Consider the following 6,000-nt stretch of genomic DNA (forward strand, 5'->3'; position numbering starts at 1 on the left):
GACCTTTCCCTTCAGAAAGGAATCAAGCTGCTCCCTTGAGCGCCTCAGAAGCCCACTGAAGATTAAGATTCGTTGTTCTGTCTCCATGGGAGGCACCAGAAGGTGAAGCAAACTGGGCACAAGCGAGCCATGCCGTGATGGTCAGGAGGAAAATGGGCTTGTGCTCTGCTCAACTGCCTTTCAAATCCACGGGAGGGGGGCTGAAGGGATGCAGAAAGAAAGGCACTTAAAAAAAATCATGTAAGTATATCTCCAAAGTCTAGGAGGCCATCACAGGTAAATACAGGAGCCATTCACTACTCTGAAGCCAAAGAGGCAGGAAACGGTGACATGGGAGAAAAGGCATATTGCAGTTGTGTGAGGTGAGTAGCTGGCGGTCGGTGGAGGTTAGGCCTGCAGGTATCCTTAGGCTGCACGTGTTATAGACGCTCTAAGTGACTCAAGTACACATTCAAAACATACTAAACCTGAATTTTTTTTTTTTTAATTAAGGCTTGGCGTAAGGACCTTGTCACAGTACTGACGCCAGGATTTGAACTGAGATCTGTCTGACTCCGGAGCACGAAAGGTGCAGTGCTGCTGATGGCGCACTGGCATGGCATTCTGCCTCAATTAAACCTCACCCTGAGTAATGCACTTTTTGAAACCCATGCAGCAGGCAGCATATAGCAACCATCCATTTTCTTAAATCCTATTTTGACGAGGACCCTGTGAGGGCCCAGAAAGTGATGCTAGTCCAAGTATACCAGCTTCTGCAGCCTGTTAGAAAACCGAAGGTCCTCCACTCTGCCTTGCCCGACTCCTCTGGAAATGTTTTCGCTCCTGATCCTGTCCATTTGTAGCACTATGGGCAACCTGAATGGGAATTTCAGAACAGGAACCAACAGGCGTAGGCTAGGGGAGAGGGACAGTCCTTATCAGGCCTCTCAATGGCCTCATTACCTCCTCTAGAAATGGATTCTGAATTTTGCAAGACAAATATATCAGGGTTATCCCTAAGCTGGGTCAGCTTATCAAGGCTATAAAGACACAGCTGAGTTTCATATTCAGTAAAAGCCAAAAGTCAAAATTCCCAAACGTGTTTTTAGAATGCTGGCTGCCTGGCCGACAATTGGGATTTGGCAGGAACTGGGCTTGTTGACAACTTGCTTCTCACTTTTCCTCTCCATCAACAAGGCTTGTACCACAGGATGGATCCTAGAGTTCAGCATCTTTCGGAGAACGTGGCCCAGTGCAAAACAGCGAGAACCGAGTCCAAGACCTAAGGACTTATGTTTCTCAGCTGGGCCTTTGTGTGCATCTATTACTTGTTCCTGTGAATTCTGAAACTCATACTCTTCCACGTTTGAATCCTTAATTTCTCAAAAGCAATTTAAAGATGCTGAGAAATCCTTGTCATGCTTCTGGTTCTGTAGCAGAGTATTTCTTGGGTAAGATATTCTGAGATATTGTTATCTTTCTGTAACTATTATTTTACTGAAGTATAGTTGGTTTACAGTGTTTCAAGTGTACAGCGAAATGATTCAGTTTTATATCTATATATGACACACACTTTTTCAGATTCTTTTCCATTACAGTTTATTACAAGATATGCAATGTGCTATATAGTAGGTCCTTGATTATTTTACTTTCAAAGAACTTAAAATTCCTGGACAAGATTAGAGGAAGGGGGCGGGGGGAACACAGGAAGAGAGTGAAGGGTATGTTTCTCTCTGGTAGCAGAGGGCAGGGCTTCTCAAATTGGTCAGGGGTCTTTAGTACAGTAGCCCTGCGGGAGCTGGCAATCTTCACTTTTCTGACAAGCCTCCAGGTGCTGCAATGCTACTGAGCCAAAGACTGCACATTAAGTAGAGGATGCAGACGACATCCTGGGTGTTTGCAGGAATGAGCAGCTCCGATCAATTCAAAATCCTGAGTTGACAGAGGCGGCACACAACAGTCCCAGTGGAGACCAGATGCCGTCTGACGCGTAAGGTCCAGACTGCAGACAGATGGCCCAGCTCTGCAACTTGGGCACCTTCCTTACCCTCCCTTTCTCTGTTTCTTTACCGTAAAAGAAAATGGGAATAACTGTAGTACCTCCTTATTGAGGTTATTGTGGGAATTTACTTGGATGAACATGAAAGAATTACTACAGTAAATCTTGGGTAAATGGTGGTGGGCTATTATCATCAGCATTAAGACAAAGATTCTTTGTGGGCCAAACAGACATTTTGAATCACTACAAAAAAGGAATTGTATTTTCCCCCCACTACCACCCTCCTCTTCACCCTCAGGTGCCATGTTTGCATGTAGTCAGCAACAGAGGCACACGTCTAGCACTTTAAGCACAAGTCAGTACTAACCAGTGAGCAAGATTTTATGTGAGCACTGACCCATTCTCTCGGCAGGGAAAGTAAAATTCTGACTCTTCTCAAGCAATTTACATCAAAACCTGCATGCAGCTTTCTCCAAGAGACTTTTGCTTGCTAAACCCCTTCCCTCTCAAAGCAGGGCAGCCAGCCCCTCTAGGTCTGCTTGTCCCGAAGGCACCACTGTGGGAGGTCCCTATCTGCTCAGACATGTCAAAAGAATTAGATGACAGTGCCTGTGTCCGGCGCAGGAAAGGGACAGAATAACCTTGGAAATAATTTCTAGGTCAGCTGGTGTCCTGAAATTTCTGTCTCAGGGTGTATTTTTAAACAACTAAAAACGAAGCATACCCCAGGGAGGAGAGTTGCTCCGATTTTGGCAAGCTCCTAACCAACATGAGTTTCACCAAGCCTGTGAGCAAGGCTGAGACTAGGAGAGGGCCTGGGGTCATCTTCCATTCCTTCATCAGCCCCGGGGTGGAAGGCTAGGGGTCAGGGGAGTGGAGGTACCCCAGCTCAGGCCAGCAACAGCAAGCTGTGGTTCAAATGACCTTCCACTCTCACTGAATGAAGCCCTCCCCCCCATTAACTCAAATTTAGAAACTCCAGGTCTCCTCTCTGAACAGACTGCCAGACTTGAACTTGAGAGCCCTTAAGCCTGCTATACCAGACTCTGAGCACGAGAGTACCCAGGCACAAAAGGGTCAAGAGACCGGTTTTTAACAAGAAGCCTTTAGCAGTGGAAGACTGGTTTCTCTGGGACCACAGGCCAGTACCTAGTTGGCACTTGCTGTTGACCTTCGTTCTCAAGAGCTCTGGCCTCTTATGACACCATAGGGACTGGGGTTGTTTCTTAGTCTGCTTTAGTGTTTGCCTTTATCTGAGAAGTGTGTGTGTTTTAGATCTTATTTAATTTCTCAGAAGTTCAACGTCAACGGGAGCCGAATCAATAATTCCTAGAGATTGTATCCAGCTGCCCTAGGATTAGGCCCAGGAAAATCAGCTTTTAAAAGATCTGAAGATTGTGTGATTGTGCATCCTGCCAAGCATCTGGCCACTCTTGGAAGAAAAAAAAAAAAGCTGACGTCTGAACTAATTTTCTCCATGCCACACATAACTCAGGGGTACACACTCCATTACTTTTATAAGGAAATAAAGCGCCAAAGCCTGGATCAGCTAATCCGTGGGAGAGACTGTTATTAATACAGATGCAAAGAATCTTCCCACAGTGGGTAGACGCCTCCTCCAACTCTTGTTCTGTTGCATATCCTGGTTTCTTGCTCCACAAGTGAGGTTGAGCAGTCTCTCTTGACCTGGGTTGTAAAGGCGTGCTGGTAGCATCTATGTCACATCTAACTGGAGAGTTCCCTTATCTCACCCACAGGAGAGTTTTCATCTTTTCTGAAGACCTGAGGACCTGCTGTCTTCCTTACCACACGCTCCTCCTCAGCTTTGTGAGATACTGTTCCGCAAGGCAAGTCTGCAGGTGGAGCCTGCCAGTGGCTCCTACCAGTGCTGCAGAAAGGCATCTCTTAAAAATGAAGACATTCACAAACCAGAAGACTCATAACTCAAACCAAGTAGTACAAAGGCAACATGGGCATCATGTCCTTAGATATTCTAGACACCTGGTTTATTTTTTTTTCTTTTTTTTTTTAATTTTATTTTATTTTTAAACTTTATATAATTGTATTAGTTTTGCCAAATATCAAAATGAATCCGCCACAGGTATACATGTGTTCCACCTGATTTAAAATCTCCTTGGCTTCATTTTTAAGAGCCAAATAAAACCGGAGACAGCAAACACTGACATTTCTTTTTGAGAGGAAATGATAAAATCCTGCATGTCAGCCTTATTTGCTTTCTCTTCTACGCTTGACCCTAACACAAAATATTCTATTCATTGGGTTGTACCTCAAATCTGTTTTGATATTCTGTTGTGTGTCCTCCTCCATTCCACTTTTCTCTCCATCACCTGGTCAACTATGATTTGGCTATTTTTTCCTTATTTTTTCCAGTTTTATTGAGATATGATTGACATTGTATAAGTTTAAGGTGTACAACAGGTGGATTTGAAGAGCTAGTTTATTGTAAAACAACCACCATCATAATAGCATTAGCTAACACCTCCATCATGTCACATAACTATCATTCTTCTTTGCAGTTAGAACATTCAAGATCTACTGTCTTAGCAACATGCAAGTATATAGTACACTATTATAAACTATAACCACTATGCTGTTCATTAGATTCCCAGAACGTATTCATCTTATAACTGGAAGTTTGACCAACAAGTCCCCTTTTGCCCCACTCTCCAGCACCTTTCTATTCTGTTCCTATGGGTTAGGCTTTTTAGATTCTACATATAAGTGAGATTTGGTCTTTCTCTGACTTAATTCACCTAGCATAATACTTTCAAGGTCCATCCATGTTGTTACAAACAGCAAGATTTTCTTTTCTTATAATAATACTCCACTGTTACATACACCACAATTTCTCCATTCATCCATTGACAGACCCATTGTTTCCATGTCTTGCCTGTTGTGACTAACACTGCAGTGAACACGAGAGTGGAGATATCTTTTCAAGATCCTGGTTATATTACACTGTGGGTATGTACCCCCAAGTGGGATTGCTGAATCACATGATAGTTCTATTTTTAATTTTTTAAGGAACCTTCATAATGTTTTCCATAGTGGCTATACCAATTTACATTCCCACCAACAGTGTTCAAGGCTTCTCTTTTTTCCACATCCTCACCAACACTTGTCTCTAGTCTTTTGGATAACAGCCACTTTAAAAAGCCTGAGATGAATATCTCCTTGTGGTTTTGATTTGCATTTCCCTAATGTTTTGCAATGTTGAGTACCTCTTCATGCACCTGTTGGCCATTTGTATGTCTTATTTGAAAATGTATTTATTGAGTTCTGCCTATTTTTTAAGTCAGATTATTTGGTTACTTTTACTATTGAGTCAGATGAGTTCTTTATGTATTTTGGACACTAACTCATCAGATATATGATTGCAGATATTTTCTCCCATTCCATAGTTTGCATTTTTATTTGGTGTTTCTTTTGCTGGGAAGAAGCTGTTTAGTTTGATATAATCACAATTATCAAGTTTTTGTTGCCACAAATTTGGTGTTATATCTCAAAATCATCACAAAAACCAATGTCAAGAAGCCTTTTCTCTGTGTTTTCTTTGAGCAGTTTTAGTTTCAGGGGTTGTGTTTAAGTCTTTATTAATTTTTGTGAATAATATAAGGTAGGGGTTCAATTTCATTATGCATTCGGCCATCCAGTGCTACCAACACCTTTTGTTAAAGAGGCTAGTCTTTCCTCACTGAATATTCTTGGCTCCCTGTCAAATATTAATTAACCATATATTGAAGGTTTATACTTTTTTATGCCACTATGATGCTGTTAATTACTGTAGATTTGTAGGATAGCTTGAAATAGTTATTAGCTGTAATAGTATTTAAAACAAGAAATGTGATCCCTCCAATGTATTCTTTTTTCCTCATGATAGCTTTGACTATTTGGGATCTTTTTTGGTTCCATACAAATTTTAGGATTTTTTTTTCTATTTCTATGAAAAATGCCATTGGGACTTTGGGAGGGATCACATTGACTCTATAGATGGCTTGGGG

This window comes from Bos indicus x Bos taurus, chromosome 6 (assembly GCF_003369695.1).
Source record: "Bos indicus x Bos taurus breed Angus x Brahman F1 hybrid chromosome 6, Bos_hybrid_MaternalHap_v2.0, whole genome shotgun sequence".
Taxonomy (NCBI): domain Eukaryota; kingdom Metazoa; phylum Chordata; class Mammalia; order Artiodactyla; family Bovidae; genus Bos; species Bos indicus x Bos taurus.